The 18,298-nt window shown below is 46.7% G+C and overlaps 1 protein-coding gene across 1 annotated transcript in view; it reads right to left on the reverse strand.

Annotated features, from left to right (window-relative positions):
• Positions 1 to 18,298, reverse strand: part of ACAD9 (acyl-CoA dehydrogenase family member 9) — a 360,785-nt gene that overhangs the window by 124,629 nt on the left and 217,858 nt on the right. The window lies entirely within an intron of this gene.

Here is an 18,298-nt window from a genome sequence, read left to right on the forward strand (position 1 = left end):
GAATGGCTGGCCGTTATCAGAATATACGACCCTAGGGAGTCCATAACGGGGGAAGAACTCACGAACCAACTGCTTGGCAGTGGTCGCGGCTGTGTAGTCTGGGACTGGATATGCTTCTGTCCACCTGGACAAAGCGCATACAACTACAAGGACATACTTGAAACCTCGACATCGCTCCATCTGAATATAATCCATCTGGAGGACTTCAAAAGGGTGGTCAGGAGGTTGGAATCCACCTTGTTCCACCGGGACACTTTTACCTGGATTAAACTGACAACATATCATACAGGTACGGACTTTCTGCTTGGCTGCAGCTCGTAAATGCTTGTTGAACCAAATGTTCTGGATACTGTCTAACATAGCTTTTTCTCCTAAATGTGCTGGACTATGTGCGGTATTGATAATGACTTGAACCATAGAGTCGGGGAGAAACCAAGTGGCTTTTCCCTTCGTTACCCATCCCTGATCTGTCTGGACCCCTCCTTGTTCAGACCATTTCTTGATTTCTTCGGGAGTAGCGTGTAACTGGATATCTATGACATCCTGAGTAGGGTCCTTAACTGTCATACATGTAGTCGGATCTGGAGTGTGTGTCATGTTAACCGGAATGTCTGGAGTCTGAGCTGTAAGCTTGGCTGTGCGATCTGCTAGATCATTACCCTGGGAAATAATGTCAGTAACTTTCGTATGTGCTTTGCACTTCATGATAGCAATGGATGTCGGTAAATGTATGGCATCTAACAGAGCTTGAATAAGGAGACCATGCTGAATCTTGGTTCCATGAGAAGTCATGAAACCTCTCTCCTGCCAGAGCACTCCAAAGTCGTGTACGACTCCGAATGCGTAGCGTGAGTCTGTGTAAACATTTACTTTCAGGTTCTTCGCGTGTATGCAGGCTTGTGTCAGAGCAACTAGCTCTGCTGCTTGAGCGGACAGGGTGTCAATACGGTGTGTCTCAATAACTTCGGTGTCGGTAGTCACTGCATACGCGGCGACTAGTTCTCCTGTACTTGTTCTCATACATGAACCATCCACATAAAGTGTCAGGTCGGGATCTGGTAATGGAATATCTGTCAGATCTTGTCTTGGCTTTGTCGTAATATTAACTACTTCCACACAGTCGTGTGTGTCCGGACTTAAAGTAACTGATGGTAACAGTGTAGCAGGGTTCAGGATGTTGCAGCGTCTGATTTCTATGTGTGGCTGGAACAGTGTCAATTCATAACCTGTTAAACGTGCAATTGTCAAGTGCTGAGTCTGTGTTCGATTTAAAAGAACTTCCACGGAGTGTGGAACTTGTACTGTCAGGGAGTGTCCTAATACTATGGAATCACTTTGTCTGATAGCTAGTGCTGTGGCTGCAACTGACTTGAGGCACGCAGGCAGAGCCTGGGCTACAGGATCTAATGTGCTCGAAAAATAAGCACAAGGCTTGTACTGTCCCGCTTGATCTTGTGTGAGAACAGATAATGCAGTACCTTCACGTTCTGTGACGAAAAGTGTAAAAGGCTTACTGTAGTTTGGTGTAGCTAGAACTGGAGCTTGGCATAAAGCTTTCTTTAACTCATTGAAACTGAGTGTATGTTCAGATGTCCAAGGGAGGACAGTCGGTACGGCTGCCTCCTGTGTCGTTAACTGTATCAGTGGCTTGGCTAGAAATGCATACTGAGGAATCCATTGTCGGCAATAAGAAGTAAGGCCGATAAAAGCACGTACCTCCTTCTGGGTCTTGGGCTGAGGAAGACTCGCTATTAACTGGATACGGTCTGGTGTCAACTGCCTACCCCTCTTGGACAGTAAGTGTCCTAAGTATACCACTTGCTGGACACAGAATTGAAGCTTCGAAGGGGACACCTTGTGCCCCATCTCGGCTAGGAAATACAGAACCGTCAGTGACGCTCGCTCGCAGTCACGTTCAGAACGGGCTGTGATCAGTAGATCATCGACATACTGGAGCAGGGCAGTGTCAGTTGGCATGTGAATGTTGTCTAGTTGTCTCTTGAGTGCTTGACTGTAAATACTAGGTCTTTCTGTGAAACCTTGAGGAGCTCGTGTGAACATATAGCTCCTTCCATTTAAACAGAATCCGAAAAGAAACTGGCTGTCTGGATGAATGGGAACACTGAAAAATGCGTTCTTGAGATCTATGACAGTGAAAAATGTGGCTTCGGAATCAATGGCTGTCAATAGGGAAGAGATATCTGGGACAACTGGGTACTGAGGAATAATACATTTATTATGTTCTCGTAGGTCAATCACTAATCGATATACTGGGGGTGCATTTGGATCAGTACGTTTCATGACTGGAATGATCGGAGAATTGCATACATTGGAGTCAGTTTCTACAACCACTCCTTGAGCGATGAGCTCGTCAATAATTTTGGATAAGGCTGCTACAGCCTCAGGTGGCAATCTGTACTGTCTGATTCGTGGTAACACTACACCTGGCTTGAGAGTCACACGATGGGGTGTGATTTGCATGTAACCTACATCAGTTGGACCTTGCGCCCATAAATGCTGCGGAACACTGGACAATCTGGGATCAAAATCTCGTAATACATAGTGACCCTTGAAGTCACGCAGGAACAATCGTATTCCCTCTGGGGAACAGCATATAACTGCACCTAATTCTTTCAGTGTTTTAATGCCTAACAGATTTTCTGGACATGACTTAGTAAGTAACAGATCAGTAGTACGGGACAATGGACCTACTTCTAGAGTAACTGGCTTTGATATTTCATTTACAAAGGGTTTTCCTGAAAATCCAAGGGAAACATTTCTTGAGCCTGAGAGCGGAGCCCCTGGAACTTCGGCATGGCTAATTGTGGTCCTACTTGCCCCTGTATCAATCAAAAACTTTCTGTCTTTCCCTAATACTTGACTGTGAACATAGGGACCTTCTTGATCTACAGGTATCTCGATGAGAGGCAAGCCTACCTCCCTCTCTAGGCTGTTTCATGAATACGGTTGATACTCCGGATACTCAGACTGTGCATACTGGTACATCTGCTGTGTAACGTGCTGTGTTGCAGCGATGGGCTGCGGTGCTGTAACTGTCTGTGGTGCATTCTGTGGCTGAGGAATCTGTGAAACTTGTTCTTGTCTAGGCGGACGTGGTCTTTCTTTAGTCTTACCAGTAGCTATGTTGTGTTTCAGAACTGCACACTCGTTTATAAAATGACCTGGCTGTTTACAATAATTGCAGTTCCCTTTAACGGGAGCTGCAGGATGACTGGCTTGATTCGGACCCCTCTTCTGACTGTCTTGAGGAACAGATTGTGCAACTAGTACTTTCATTTTTGTGTCTTTCATACGTTTTCTCTCGTGTTCTTGCTCTTCCCTGATTCTATTCTGGTGGTATTGGAGCATCTGTAACATCTGGGACGGGGTATTAGCTTGCCAGGTACTTTCGACTTTCAAAACTCGATTCTTAATTTGTGGATTTGAATTCTCGACTAATTTAGTAACAAAAAGGTGAGGGTATGACTCACTACTTGTCTTGAGGCCACTGTTGATGCTAAAACATTTCTCAAATCTAGAGTAAAAATCACTAATGTCTTCGTCTTGTTTCTGTTTACAGGCTGAGATTGCATCCCAGTCTTCCTTTTTCGTTGTTAACAATCTGGGTAAAACTTGAATCAATAATTCAGGTAATTCTTTACATTTCGCTCCAAGACCGGTACCTGGTACTCGTGCCTTATCTTCAGCCTCTAGGACTGCCCAATCGATCTTTTTCTCTCCCACCTCCCATTCTTTTTCCTTGAGCTTTTCATACACCCCTGCGGGCAGCAGAACCTTTAACATTTTAATTATATCTGGATACGTGTATTCTCCCATACGGAGCATGTCTTTTAATTCTCGATGGAACCCTGCTGGATCTTTATCATGACAGGGGATTAATTTTTTCATCTCTAAGAGTTCCATCTTAGTAATCGGAGTGTAAACAAACACTCGTTCTAGTTCGCCACCCGTTCCTCTAACTGGGTGGACTTCTCGTAACGGATTCTGTCTCTCCATGTAAAATGGTTTACTTTCTGGGGGTGAGACATGAACAAAATGCGGGTTCAGAAACGTTCTATATTTGTGACGCTGTTCTAGAATGACACTAATTAAATCGGTACCTAGACCTTTCCATCTATACTGGAGTAACTCGTTCAGGATATCATGTAATGGGCCTGGATCAGAGTGCTGACCCTCATACAATGTAATGAGGTGCTGAATCATATACATACCCGCCAGTCGTTGCTCGGCTGGGGGCATTTTCAGAAACATTTGTGCCACTATTTCGTCTGGAAAAGTGGTAGAATCAGTAGTCCATCGAACTGCTGAGCGGGCTAGTTCTTGTTCATACATAGTACTTAACTCACTGTAACCGATTCGTGATTTCAGAATGTGATCGGTAGCTTGAAACACTTGTTCTAGAGAACCTTGTTCTGGTGCTGGATGATGGAAAGTTGACTTGTGTTCTAGGCGTAAATGGCGATCTGGGAATCTAGATTTTCCTACATACGCTATTCTGGCGGAATTCTCGTCGTCTACCTCTTCAGTATCAGAGTTACTTTCTTTCTCGCTTACTTGTGCTGCTTTACGCTGCTCGTGTAACTTTATTATTTCTTTACGGATTTTCTTGTACATACTCTCCATAGCACCGACGGTCTTGTGCTTACCCTCGGCTATATTATCACTCCACCTTGTCAGGGTTCTCATTTCGGCTTGATCTTTAGACGGGTAATCTTGTTCTCTTATTAAACAATTAATCAAAAACTTTAGTATCATGAGCTGGATCTCGGCTTTCCTTTGAGACATGACTTCGCCAATGCTTTCTGGATCATCCCCTGTACGGATGAAACGATATATTCTGTCTAGGTCTTCTTTCATATTCGGTAGGGTGACTAGATACTCGGCCACCTTTCTTACGCGGAATGAGTATAAAACCATATTATCCTCGCCTGGGACTGGATCATAGCCGCATTCATTAAGGGCTTTTCTTATTTCTGCTACAGTCTGATGTCTGGGCGTACGCTGTGACGCTTGTGCATGTAATTCGGCTGACGTTAAACGCTTATGTGGCGGCGGGGTCTGAGGAGGACCTCCCCCTGCGGCCCCTAAACTAGAGTCGTCTACTGATGCTCTTCGTCCTGGCAGAGTGGGAAATGGAAATGTAGGCTGGACTTGTATGGCGGGCTGGACCGGGGGTACCGTAACAGGTACTCCGGTGTCTGGAGGAGCGGGAAGTGCCTGATTTACAGGGACTGGCGGAGCGCGAACAGGATTTGCATATTCTGGGACTGTGTCGTCCAAATAGGACGAAATATAAATATCAGCTGCGGTCGGTTTGTGACGTAGCTTGGTCGGAACTAATGGTGGCGGGAAATTACTGGATGCCTCCGGGGTCGCTTTTGGCAGGCCCTCGGCAAGAAGAGGATACATACCCTTAATAAGAGCATGCCTCTGTCTGTCTGACTGTTCGGCTTTAACTTGTTCACCAATCTCGATTAGTTCTTTTTCTTGGGCTCGTTCCAAGGATTCTCTACTTAATCCTGACTTTCTGATTTCTTTTTCGGTTCTTTTATGAGATTCTTTGCGCCATAACTCGATGGCATCTTTCTGTGACTGTCTGGCTTTCTTTTTCCATAATGCTTCTTCTACTCTCATGATGCACTCGGCATCCCATGTACCCGATACGGGCCATCTATACTTTTCTTCTAACTGTTTGGTATACTCTACCCATAAATCTAGATATAATATGGCGCTTATGCCATGCTTCTGATACATAAAATGACCTGGACTGTTCCTAGGCGGAACTGGAACTGCTGCTTCCAGCAGACCCTTTCTAGTTTTTAACTGACGTAACTTAGAAAACAAGGGCATGACTGAACTGTAATCTAGACACAATACAATACACAATGACCACAATACTTATTCCCCATTCATACCACGACATTAAAATACATGAAGAACATTTAAAATAACAGTTTAAACAGAATAATACCTGGAATACGGAACACAGAATACATGAATTTTCTCGAGAACAGAACTGACTAGAACAGAAACTAGATGCACTGCTGAAACAGTACGAAACTTACCGGTCTCATAAAGAGACACGTCAGGACCCGCATCCACCAAAGTGGACACTTCGTTTGTGGGTCTGTGTACCACCAACCCACGGACCAGAGTCAATTAAATTGACCCTGTCTAGATACTACCCCAGTAATGGTACTCACCGGGCAGTAAAAACGGAAGGCCTCAGACTGGACGGGACTACTTGGACACCGGACGGACGAACTTCGGACTTCTGTTACGGGTGGACCTCCGGATACCTCGGACCTTGGACTCTCGGCTTGGGCTCTGGTCGGGACTCGCCGCGTTCCTCCACCGTCTCGTCTGGATGCTGGACCGCCTCCTCCGTCTCCTCCGTGAGCCTGATGGATACTTGAAGCAGAAATATCTGCCGGTGCGCAGAAGAGTTCCGTCACGACTGCAGAGGGTCAGGGGGTCGGCGTGGCTTCACCGACGCGTGGGGAAAGGGCAAGTCCCTGTTCGGGCGCCATTATGTGGTAAATAAATAAATAATACCCTATTTTTGAATGTATAAATGAATAACAGATAGCTCAATAAATAAGAGTCAAGATTCGAGGTAGTAGGAGTTTTGCAGGTTTAATACAGCATAAGGACAGGAACAGGACAACCTGCATGGGAACAGGATGGCAGGGCCCGACAGCGCTGCCGGGGTCAGGATCGGGACAAGGGATCACTTTTTAATAACAGTACATGGGCATATATACATATCGCAAACACATAGCATTACATTGCAATGGGCGTAGCAGTGGGTGGAGCAATAGGCGTGACGCGTAGCAGTCGCGAAAGATAAGGGTGAAAAGAGGTGTAACAGGGCGTATACACAGACATGTGATGCAAACGTAACAGAATATGTCATGAATGGGGCGGAACCCATGGAGGGGGCTACCTGAGGAGCCGGGACCTCTAACCTGATGGTGCGCGCAAACTGGCAATGACGTGTTACTAGGAGAAGCTGGGGGCTATGAACTCTGTGCTAGGAGCAGAGACTGAAGTCTGGAGAGTCAGGGCGACATGTACCTAAACCCTATCTAGTATCTGATGTTTAGGGAACATGTTGATATAAACTAGAAGTCAGGAGGGGAAAAGCTAACAGACTCTAAGACTGGAGCATGCATTATTCTACATGTAGTGCGTGATGAAGAGTATTAAATGACCATTAATACAGTATTTCTCTAACATGGGGCCGTAAAGGCTAGACAATGACGGAAACTATTGATGCAGTTCAGTAGCTTTAGGAATGCAGAGGAGGAGGACTGAACTGATAACTGGAATCATAACATACTCTTGGCAGACTCAGAGGCAGAACCAGGCTGAACCGGGCACTGTGAGGCAGGAAGTAAGTGAAGGGTCGAGGATACAGGTGGGGGCTGTATCGCTCTTCAGCGAGGACTCAGAAGACAGGAGCTGAATCTGGTGTCCAGGCCCTTTTGAGGCCTAGCAACGGGGACTTTATAATGCATTAACGTGCACACTGAGAAACGTGGCAACGTAGCTTTACATAGGCCTGATATTCGTGGTATTCACGAGAACTGGAAACTGGCATACTAGAGATGGACACAACTGTAATTGCGTCTTTAATCAAACATGGGGAATAACATATGCATATTAATCATGCACAGATAACATATGATGGAGGACGCGTAGGGACACAGAACATGGCAAAATTTACTTTTCCACATTGTGAGTGTATAGTTAGCGATAAATCGCAAGTCACCCATCCTTTGCCTGTCGAACATGTAGTAGTTAAAAACATTCCTTGGTCCAAGTTGGCTTTAGACATTGCAGGGCCTTATGGTCTCGTAGGTTTGTCTCCAAAATTTATCTTGGTGTTGATTGACTATATGACCAAGTGGCCTGAGATCAGATTTGTTGATTCCATCAGTTCTTCTGTGGTGATTTCGTTTTTACGTGATGTTTTCTCTAGGGAGGGTTTCCCTGAGGAGATAGTTTCGGACAATGGCACGCAGTTAATTTCTGCCGAAATGTCTTCGTTTTTTAAGGAAGTTGGAATCAAGCATATTTGCACATCCCTCTATCATCCACGCAGCAACGGCTTAGTCGAGCGTTTCAACCGCGTTGTCAAAGAGCATCTTCAACTGGCTTTGGTGAATGGGTTACAATGGCGTCATGCTGTTAGCGACATGTTATGGGCTGTAAGAACCACCCCGCACATTTCAACTGGTGCTGCCCCTTTTACATTATTGCGTGGTAGAGTAGCTGGTACGAAGTTGAACAAAGAATGGATGTCTAGAAAAGTTGTGGATGCTGTTTGTTTAGCTGGCGTAGCTGATGTCAGATCTTCGGTCCAAAGCAAGTACGATACCAGATCGAGTGTGTCAACCCCTTTCAAAGTGAAAGTTGGCGACTGGGTGAGAATAAAAAAGCCTGGGTTTCTCCGAAAAGGAGAGTCGCGGTTTTATCCTCCCAAGAAGGTGTCTGCAGTGAAGGATTTTGTGGTGGTATTGGAGGATGGAAGAGTTTGGAGCAAGAGTCTGGTTTCTATCGTGCCTGGCCCCATGGTTGAGAGTGTCAGTAAACGTTTAGGAGTTGCCATTCCCCCTCCTACTCCGAAGGTGGGTGGTGCGGTGCGTCCAGAGCGGAATCTCCCGCAAAGAGAAACCCCCTCCAGAGTCAGATATGTTCCTACAAAGTTTCAAGACTATGTAATGGAGTAAAATTATAAAACCGCATGTGGGTGCATAGTAATGTGTTACTAAAAAGTAATGTTGCTTAGTATCACGTTATGATGTAAATTACTTTGTACCTTTGCTTTATTGTGTTATAATGCAAATTGCTTTGTACCTTTGCTTTACATTGTAAAATTGAAGATGTTGCTCTGTTTTGCCTTTTCTCTTTACCTTTTTTCTTCTGTTTCATCTTTTCTCCTATCCTCTCTAGCTCTTTCGTTTCTCTATTAAGAAAGGGAGGTGTGTTGGGTCTTCCTCCCTGCCCTGGCATTCTGCATGGAATGTTCCCTGTGTAGAACACTTTCATGATTCTAACCTCGGCAGTTGCTGCCGGGGAGTTACTGAAGCTGGACAAGAATAAAGTCTTCCCCCTTACCTGCGTGTCGATCCCACTTCTTTTCAATAACATAGAAAATGAAAGCATTTTCAACAAAAAACTGGCACTGTGCCTTTAAGGCAGCCCTGACCCCAGGCTTCCCATCATGCCTCAGGGGTGACAGTTGGGTCAGTTGTTCTTTGCATAACCCTTATGTCAGGGCTAAATACAAATATAAAAACGTACAGCTCTCATTTACCTGGGGAGGCGGGTGGGTTGCTTATGACTTTGATGAGGATACCCCTGGAAGAGAACTAGGATTACAGGTAAGTAACTTATCCTTCTCTTCCAGGGGATCCTCATCAATAGTCATAAGCACTGAATAGAATAGCAAGCCCAACAACCACCTGCAGGTAAATGAGAAGTACATCTTCTACCTTAAAAGACCCAACATCACAGCCCAGACTGGATGTTAAACAGATTCCGCAAGGAGGCTTGGCCTACTTGGGTATCTGCTCTCGTGTCAGAATCAAGACAATAATGTCTGGTAAATGTATGGACGGACCGCCAGGTCGCCGCCTTACAGATCTCAGACATGGGCACATTATTGAGAAAAGCCGCAGTAGCAGCTCTTCCCCTGTTGGAATGCGCCTTGGGAGAAAACCCCAGGGGTTTTTGCGCTAGCTGGTAAGCAAGTTTAATACATGAAACGATCCATCTGGAAATGGAACGTTTTGAGGCAGCATGGCCTGTCCTGATCGATCCATAGTTAACGAAAAGATGATCAGAATAACGAATCACTTTAGACCTGTCAAGATAGAATTTTAAAACCCTTTTCAGGTCTAAAGAATGCAGAGCCCTTTCAGCTGGAGTAGAGGGGTTGGGAAAAAAAGTGGGCAGAGAAATGGTCTGATTTACATGAAAATCTGACACCACTTTAGGCAGAAAAAATGGATGCGCGGCAGCACCACCCTATTCAAATGGAACACCGTATAGGGTTCTGATGAACAGAGGGCTTGAATCTCACTCACTCTGCGAGCTGACGTGATAGCCACCAAAAAAGCCGCTTTCCATGAAAGATGTTAAGTAGCTTTGTGAATGGGTTCATAAGGAGGACACATTAACTTTGATAGCACCAGGTTCAACTCTCAGGGTGGAGAGGGACGCACTGGAGGGTATACTTTTTTCAACCCTTGCAGGAAGTCCTTGACAGATGTTAGCTGGAAAAAAGAGGTTTGAGAAGGTGACCGCCTATAAGACGTTATGGCCGCTAGGTGTACCTTGATGGAATTAAATTTTAAACCTGATTTTGCCAGATACAACAAATAAGGAAGAACTGCTTCTTCTTGACATTTGATCGGATCATGACTATTCTGTATACACCACATATAGAATCTCTTCCACTTGCATGCATACCAATGTCTGGTGGAAGGATGCCTTGCCTCTTTCAGAATGAACATGCAGTCCTCTGGCAAACCTAGATGGCCATATTGGATGACCTCAGGAGCCATGCTGCCAAGCTCAGTGACGGAAGGTTGGGATGGTAGATCCTCCCGTCCATCTTGGACAACAGATCCGGCCTGCATGGTAGCCTCTTGTGAGGAGTCACTGACAGGTGAAGCAGGTCCCTGTACCACCACTGCCTCGGCCAATTGGGAGCAATCAGAATCATTGTTGTGCACAAGTGTGTTAGCTTGCTCACCACCTTCGGAATCAACTGGAGAGGTGGAAAGGCGTACACAAATTCGTTTGACCAGTCGATCAAAAGAGCATTCCCTTTCGAGCCTGGTCTATTGTGGGACGACCCCAGGCTTGAAAAAGTTCCTCTACCACTTCGTCGTGAAGAACCCAGTCTTCCTTGTCGTCATAATGACGGCTTAGAGCTTCTGCCCTCACGTTTTGCTCTCCTGGAAGGTGAACCGCCGTGACAGACAGCCTGCGAGCCAGAAGCCAATGCCAGATCCTCTGCGCTTCCAACGACAACGTCCGGGAGCGCGTTCCCCCCTGCTTGTTCAAGTAGTACATCGTGGTGGTGTTGTCCGTCTGTACTAGCACCGATGCCTCTTGGATTGAGGGGAGGAACGCTTTGACAGCTAGGTGTACTGCTCTCAGCTCCAGCATGTTGATATGGTAAGTGCTTTCCTTGTGTGACCACTGACCTTGCACCTGCAGTGGGCCCATGTGCGCTCCCCAGCCCAGAAGGGAAGCGTCCGTGATCAGTGTTTGCACAGGGGGAGGCTGGTGGAACGGGACTCCCACCTGCATATTCTGAGCTTTTGTCCACCACAGAATAGAAGCTCGAGCTGCGTCTGAGATGGTGATGTAATCGTCCCAGCGAGCCGATTGCTGATCCCACTTGTCCTCCAGATCCTGCTGAAGAGGACGCATTCGAAGTCTGGCATTCGGGACCAGGAAGATGCAAGAAGCCATCGACCCTAGCAGGGAGGCAATCCTGCGCACTTTCTGAGCCTTGCCGCGAAGAATCAGTTGACATTTCTGGGTGATTGATGATTGTCTCTCCTCCGAAGGAAACACTTTTCCTGCTTCGGAGTCTAGCAGAGCTCCAAGGAAGTGGATCCTCTGGGTGGGCTGAATGACTGACTTTCCGAAGTTGACATGTAGCCCTAGTCTCTGGCAGAGCTGTATACAAGTCTGGAACTGATTTCTTACGCTGACTGGGGAAGGACCTTTCACCAGCCAATCGTCCAAGTATGGGTACACGAAGACCCCTCTGCGGCATAGAGCAGCTGCCACCACTGCAACACACTTCGTGAACACCCGAGGGGCCGACTTCAACCCTAACGGTATGACCTTGAACTGATAGTGGGAGGTCCCCACCCTGAACCGAAGAAATCTTCTGTGACTGGGGTGTATTGGAACATGAAAATAAGCATCTTGAAGGTCCAGCGAACACATCCAATCTCCCTTCCTGAGATGTGGATATATTTGGTGAAGCGCCAACATGCGGAATCTTTCCTTTTTGACGTGCAGATTTAGTGTTCGCAAGTCCAGAACGGGTCTGTATTCTGCCTTCTGTCCTTTTTTCTTGACCAGAAAATAACGGGAGTACACCCCTTTTCCCCTCTGAGAGACCGGCACTCCTCGATAGCTGACTTTTCGAGTAGAGTGGCGACTTCTCTTTGCAGTAGATGCAGCTGATGATTTGATGTTGACATCGGGGGAACCGGTGGAGGCAGATGATTGAAACGAAGACAGTACCCATTCTGAAGCGTAGACAACACCCATCTGTCTTTTGTGATGCTTCGCCACTCTTCCAAATGATTTGCCAGGCTTCCCCCCACTGGAGTGGTCCACGGCGCTGGGGGAAGAGACGACTCATTGCTTGGATTGAGTCTTGCCGGTGTTGTTGCCTTGGCGTTGATTATTTCCTCCCTTGTAATTACGCTTTCCTTTGTACTGGGACTTTTGCTGCCCCTGCTGATCGTGGTCCTTCTGCCAGTTCGGGGTTTGAGCCCGCTGCTTTGTAGAGCCCTTGTTGAAGGAGCAAAATCTCTTCTTGAACTCCTTCTTCGTCTCAAGACCTGCCGCCTTGAGAGTTTCCAGCTCTGCCTTCATGCGCTGCTTCTCTTCGTCCGCACTTGTGCCAAACAATGAAACACCTGAAAAAGGCAAGTTCAATATGCGCGCTTGGGCTTCTGGTTTTAAAGCCGTTAGGCGTAACCATGATGACCTCCTTGCCGTTACCCCATGAGCATACCCATGAGCTGCTAGGGTAGCCCCATCCGCTGCGGTGCTTATCACCTGGTTGGAGACTTGACTGCCTACCAGGAGGATTTCTTCAAAGTCTTTACGATCCTCTGCTGGAAGTTTCTCCACAAAACGCTGCAGAGAATCCCACAGGGATCGGTCATAACGCCCCAAGAGGGCTTCCGCATTGGCAGCTTTGAGAAAAGCCGCTGATGTATTGCAGACCCGCCTTCCCTACGAGTCTTGCATCTTACTGACAGTGGAAGATGAGGCGAATGCATTGGACTTCCTCACCGCCGCGATAATCACTGAGTCCGGGGGAGGATCAGCTCTGAGGAATAGCGGATTGTCCTCTGGAGATTTGTACTTCTCAAGAATCCTTGCCGGAGCCGCCTTGACCGTCGCTGGGGTTAAGAAGATGTCCATAACTGGCTCTAATCCCCGGCACCAAAGGCAGAAGAGGTTTGGGTGCAGATCTATGCTGTAGCGTTTCAAAAATTACTGAGGTCTTGATCTGCGGAGCTTTTAAGGTAACTCCCAGCTTAAGAGCTCCCCTACCAAGTATGTCCTGAAAAGTGAAGATATCATCAATTGGAGATACTCTCGTTGAAGGAGAATCTGTTAGGGTAGGAGAGTAGTTTCTGTGAGAACGGGTCGAGGAAGAAGAAGTAGAAGGAGTTCTTCGCTCTCTCCTTGTGCTTCTTGATCGCGATCTACGCCTGCTGGTTCGCCTTTCCCTCTGGCGAACTGGGGAGCGTGATCTTTCCCTCTGGCAAACTGGGGAGCGTGACCTGTCCCTCTGGCGAACTGGAGAGCGTGATCTTTGTCTCTGGTGAACTGGGGAAGAGTGATCTTTCTCTCTGGCGTACTGGAGAGAGTGATCTTTCTCTTTGCCTCACCGGAGAGCGTGACCGTTCTCTAGGCCTAGAGAGCGGCTGCTGCATCTGATACGCCGTTTCCTTGTCCTTAGCCCAGTGATGAAGTGGCTTGTACCATCTCGGTGAAAGCCTGACAGTAGGCGACTTTGGAGCTGAATCCTTCACTGGAGAGTGTGATGGAGGGGTTACATCCCTTTGCGAATGCCTGGATTCCTCGCTGCCCAACTTATAAATAATTAAATCCGGGCCAGAGTCCGAACCTGAGCCAGCCACAGACCTGGAGCGACTGCGAGAGTCCCTCTGCTCTGGAGACCTCTTCCGCTTGGCAGAGTGATTGTCACTCACTTGCGAGCCCTGGTCATCCTCCGCAGCTGAAGGGTATCCAGACGACCTTAGAGACTGCTGCGCCACTGGTGACGGCTGAACCACTGGAGTCCCATGCCTCGACGTCGACTTCCGAGGAGGTGAAGTCCATAAAGGCTTTTCCAACGTCGAACTTTGTACATCCCTCGACGGTGAGTGTCCTGCCGACGTTTGTGAATGCCTCGATGTCGAGCGTCGATGGTGCGACGCCGACGGAGGAAACTTCGAAGTCGAACTACCATGGTCCTTCGACGATGATGAATGCCTCGACGACGAGTGCCGATGGGTCGTCGACGGAGAATCCCTCAACGTCGATCGCCGATGACCTGGCGACGACGGAGGATGCTTCGAGGTCGATCGCTTCTTCGATGTTGATCGCCGATGACCTGGCGATGACGGAGGGTGCTTCGACGTCGATCGCCAATGACCTGGCGACGACAGAGGCTGGTTCGACGTCGATCGCCGATGACCCGGCGACAACGGAGGATGCCTCGACGTCGAGCGTCGATAGCCAGACGACGACGGAGGCTGCCTCGACGCCGAGCGCCGATGACTAGGCGACGGCGGAGGCTTCGACGTCGAAAACTCTACCTGAGCCTTCGACGACGGAGGTCTCGACGTTGAGCCGCCCTGCTTCAACGGTGACCTCTCTCTCGACGCTGCACATTGCCCGGTTGACGGCAGCGGAGTTTTCTTGACTTTCGACGCTGAAGACTTCACCTTCTTCGTCGTTGAAGACCTCGACGCCGATCCCGACGCCGAAGGAGAGCAGGTCGGGACTCTTGTCGACGTCGACCGCTTCTGAAGTCTCTTTGGAGACCTACCTCTCTCAGAAAGTCCATAAATCCTGCTTCTTTCTCTGTCCCGGATAGTTCTGGATGACAAGGACTGGAAGTGGACACAAGATGCTACCTCATGAGAGTCAGGTAGACCGCGAATACACACTGGATGTGTATCTGACCAAGCCTTCTTATGCCCATAGGCAGGGAAGGTTTCAAAAAGAGCCTTAGGCATTTTGACAAAAAATTAACCTTTTTTGAGCCCAAAAAAGGTCTAACTATCTCTCTAGGGTAAAAACCCGTCGCGTGAGATCAAAAAATTGAAAAAAACACCAAGTAATTCTGACAGAAAGTCAAAAAAAGGTGGGAGCTGTTAACCAGGGTCCTGACAGAAGGAGCCGGAAAGAACAACTGACCTGTCACCCCTGAGGCATGATGGGAAGCCTAGGGTCAGGGCTGCCTTAAAGGCACAGTGCCAGTTTTTTGTTGAAAATGCTTTCATTTTCTATGTTATTGCTTTTCAATGCAGCCTGAGGCTAACAATGTCTTTTTATGAGCAATTTTCAGGAGTTATGAGTGGTTTTACTCATTACAACACAAAATTCAAAGGATATTTGATTTAATGTGTTCTTTGTTTCCTTTATAATTGCAGTGCATGTACAAGGTTTTACATTGTGTTAGCCTCTTTTTGGGGCTGCATTGGTATGAGAAAAATAATATATGTACGTACATATATGTGGAGCTAGATATATGTGTTTTTTACATATATATTTTGATATTGTTTCCGGGGTCCCGCACATGGGCGGGAATATTCAGTGCTTATGACTATTGATGAGGATCCCCTGGTACTTCCAGGTACCATCTGATATCACACAGGGGATGAACTCACCACCAAATGTTGGTTAACGACCCCACAACAAAAAATAAAATAAAATGAATAAACAGAGGGAAGAAAAACGAACCAGTTTTCGGATCCCACCACTAGATGGAGGAATAGATGCAAAGCATGTAAATCCAGAAAAGGAGTCATGCTGCAAAACTGTAGATTACTCAGACACCTAGAACCTCAACCATTAGAAACAGAACTGACAACCCTAACCCACCAGTATGACTACATACCCTTGTTAATTCTCCTACAGAGATTTACAACCTAAAGGGTTCACCTATGGGCAATAATAACTTATTAAGATGAACTCACTCTGTTCCACCTTAAACGACAGTCATATAAAATAAATGAAAAAACAGGCTCCTGCCTTGCTCACCTGTTGACAGAGAAACTTGAATAATTATAATTTAAGGACTTTGTCAGAAGAAGATACACTTCTACAAACAGTGTCAGATAAAGTAGAGGAGTTTAGGGAGTTTTACTATACCTTGTACAAAGCAGGAACATTTCTCTCCCCTTCTCAGAAAGGCTACATCAGAGGGACTATATATGTAAAGACTATATAAAGAATGTTCCCACCTAGTCAAATGTTTGCCTCACTATGTGTACCACCCATACACACCTATACTCGATGATGAGGCTAAGACAATTATAGCCCAACAGAAATTGGTAAAGGCCCTGGGACCGAATGTCCTCTTAGGTGCTTTTTGTAAAACATTTTGAAGTAAACTAGTAGCTAAACTAACATTCACTACATTTACCCCAACAGGCACGATTACATCTTTCATGACAGAAGCAGTCATAACTGACCTTGAACCCAAGCAAAGACCTACTGAAGTCCAATAGATCTATTAAATGCTGATGCTAAAATATACTAGAAAATCCTGGCAAATAGGTTGGAAGATCTCCTTACTGGGATCATTCTCCCAGATCAATTTAGTTTCCTAAAGAAAAGGTAGACGCCCGATAACATTCACAGAGTAGTTGACCAGGTTGAAAAGATGATGAAGAAAAATGTATTGTTCATATTAAACTTTAGTCACAAAAATAACTTCCACTGGGTGGATTGGCGAGTCATGCAATTGGCCCTGGAGGTCAGTGGGGTCTAGATTCAGGGTTGACCCCATCCCAATCTCCTCTTTTATTCTCTCTAAGAATTGAGCAACTGGCCTGTCCTGTGAGGAGATCTGAAAAAGGACAAAGATTATAATTTGGAGCAGAAACTCATAAAAGTGCCCTCTTTGCTGATTATATCATTCACACTCTTGAGAAGCCTCCCCACTTTCCTGCAAGGACTACTTAAAAAAATAACAGAATTCAAAGCCCTGCCAGGATAGTAAATAAATTCAACAAAAACAGAAATCCTGAATTTAACTCTACCCCCAGACTAAATAACTAGGCTGCATAATAATTTCACCATTAGATGGTTCCCAATGCAAATGAATTACCTGGGGGTCAAGATTTCACCACATATATAAGATTTATATAGAGCAACCTATCACTCCCTTTCGGTTTAGATAGAGACAGACTTGAACAGGTGAGCTTCGTTGTTTTTATCCTGGATGAGAGATATGATTAATATTAATGTCCTTCCTATAGTCTTCTGTCTCTCCTAAGTACTCCCTATTCCGTTGAAGGAAGGAAGGATTTTTTTTGTAACCCTACAGAAAGCGGTTAATAGATTAATTTGGAAGGGCACCTGACCTGGAACACCTTTTAACCCCACCCCTGCTGGTGACGGAACCACTCCGTCATCAGCTGCGGTCGCGCTGTGCTGACGACGGAGTGGTTCCGTCACGGCCCGCTCGGCACGCCTGCCCTGAGCGTTGCATTGAGCGGGCGGGACCGTGACAGAACCGCTCCCTCATGAGCACAGCCCAACCGCGGCTGGTGACGGAGCGGTTCCGTCACCAGCATGCGCCCGCCGCGCGGCCGCCCCGCCCCCTTAGCACTGCGGCGGAATAGCCGCCACAGTGAAGGGGTTAAGCTACTACATGTGAAGTGACCACGGTGAGAGTTAGCCATTCCAAACTTCAGATTACACTACATGGCGGAACACATGAAAGTGATAACTGAATGGTCCAAAGAGGCCACAGACACTTGGACACATCCATTGACAGCAATTGTGACTAGGCCACTATGGGTCGTGGTTTGGCTGTGGAAAACACATAGACCCTGAAACCCATTCTTGAGCACTCCCTTTAGAACAACACTAAACATCTGGACACCCTAACTAATGGGTGACCTCTCATCTCCCTTCGGTCACCATATATCCCGTTCAATTGCACACAGATTTCTCCCCAGCGCTTCAAGAGGTCAATTTTATAAATGATGATAAAGGAGATGTACACTCATATCGGATATGTCCAATAACGAGATAATGAAATCATATTTGCAGTGCTAATTAGACTTGCTGCTGGGGTAAATGAGGGGCTGCAGTATGCCCAGCTGAGACACTGATTAATGCATGCAGGATCACGCTGCTGTAAGAGAAAAACACGGTTTGAGAGACTCCTTGCCAGCTTAAGGTCCAAGAAAATGTACACATTACCAAATACATTCTGCATGACAACTTAAGAAATTCACCAGAAGTTGCTCAA

This window comes from Lissotriton helveticus, chromosome 9 (assembly GCF_964261635.1).
Source record: "Lissotriton helveticus chromosome 9, aLisHel1.1, whole genome shotgun sequence".
Taxonomy (NCBI): Eukaryota; Metazoa; Chordata; class Amphibia; order Caudata; family Salamandridae; genus Lissotriton; species Lissotriton helveticus.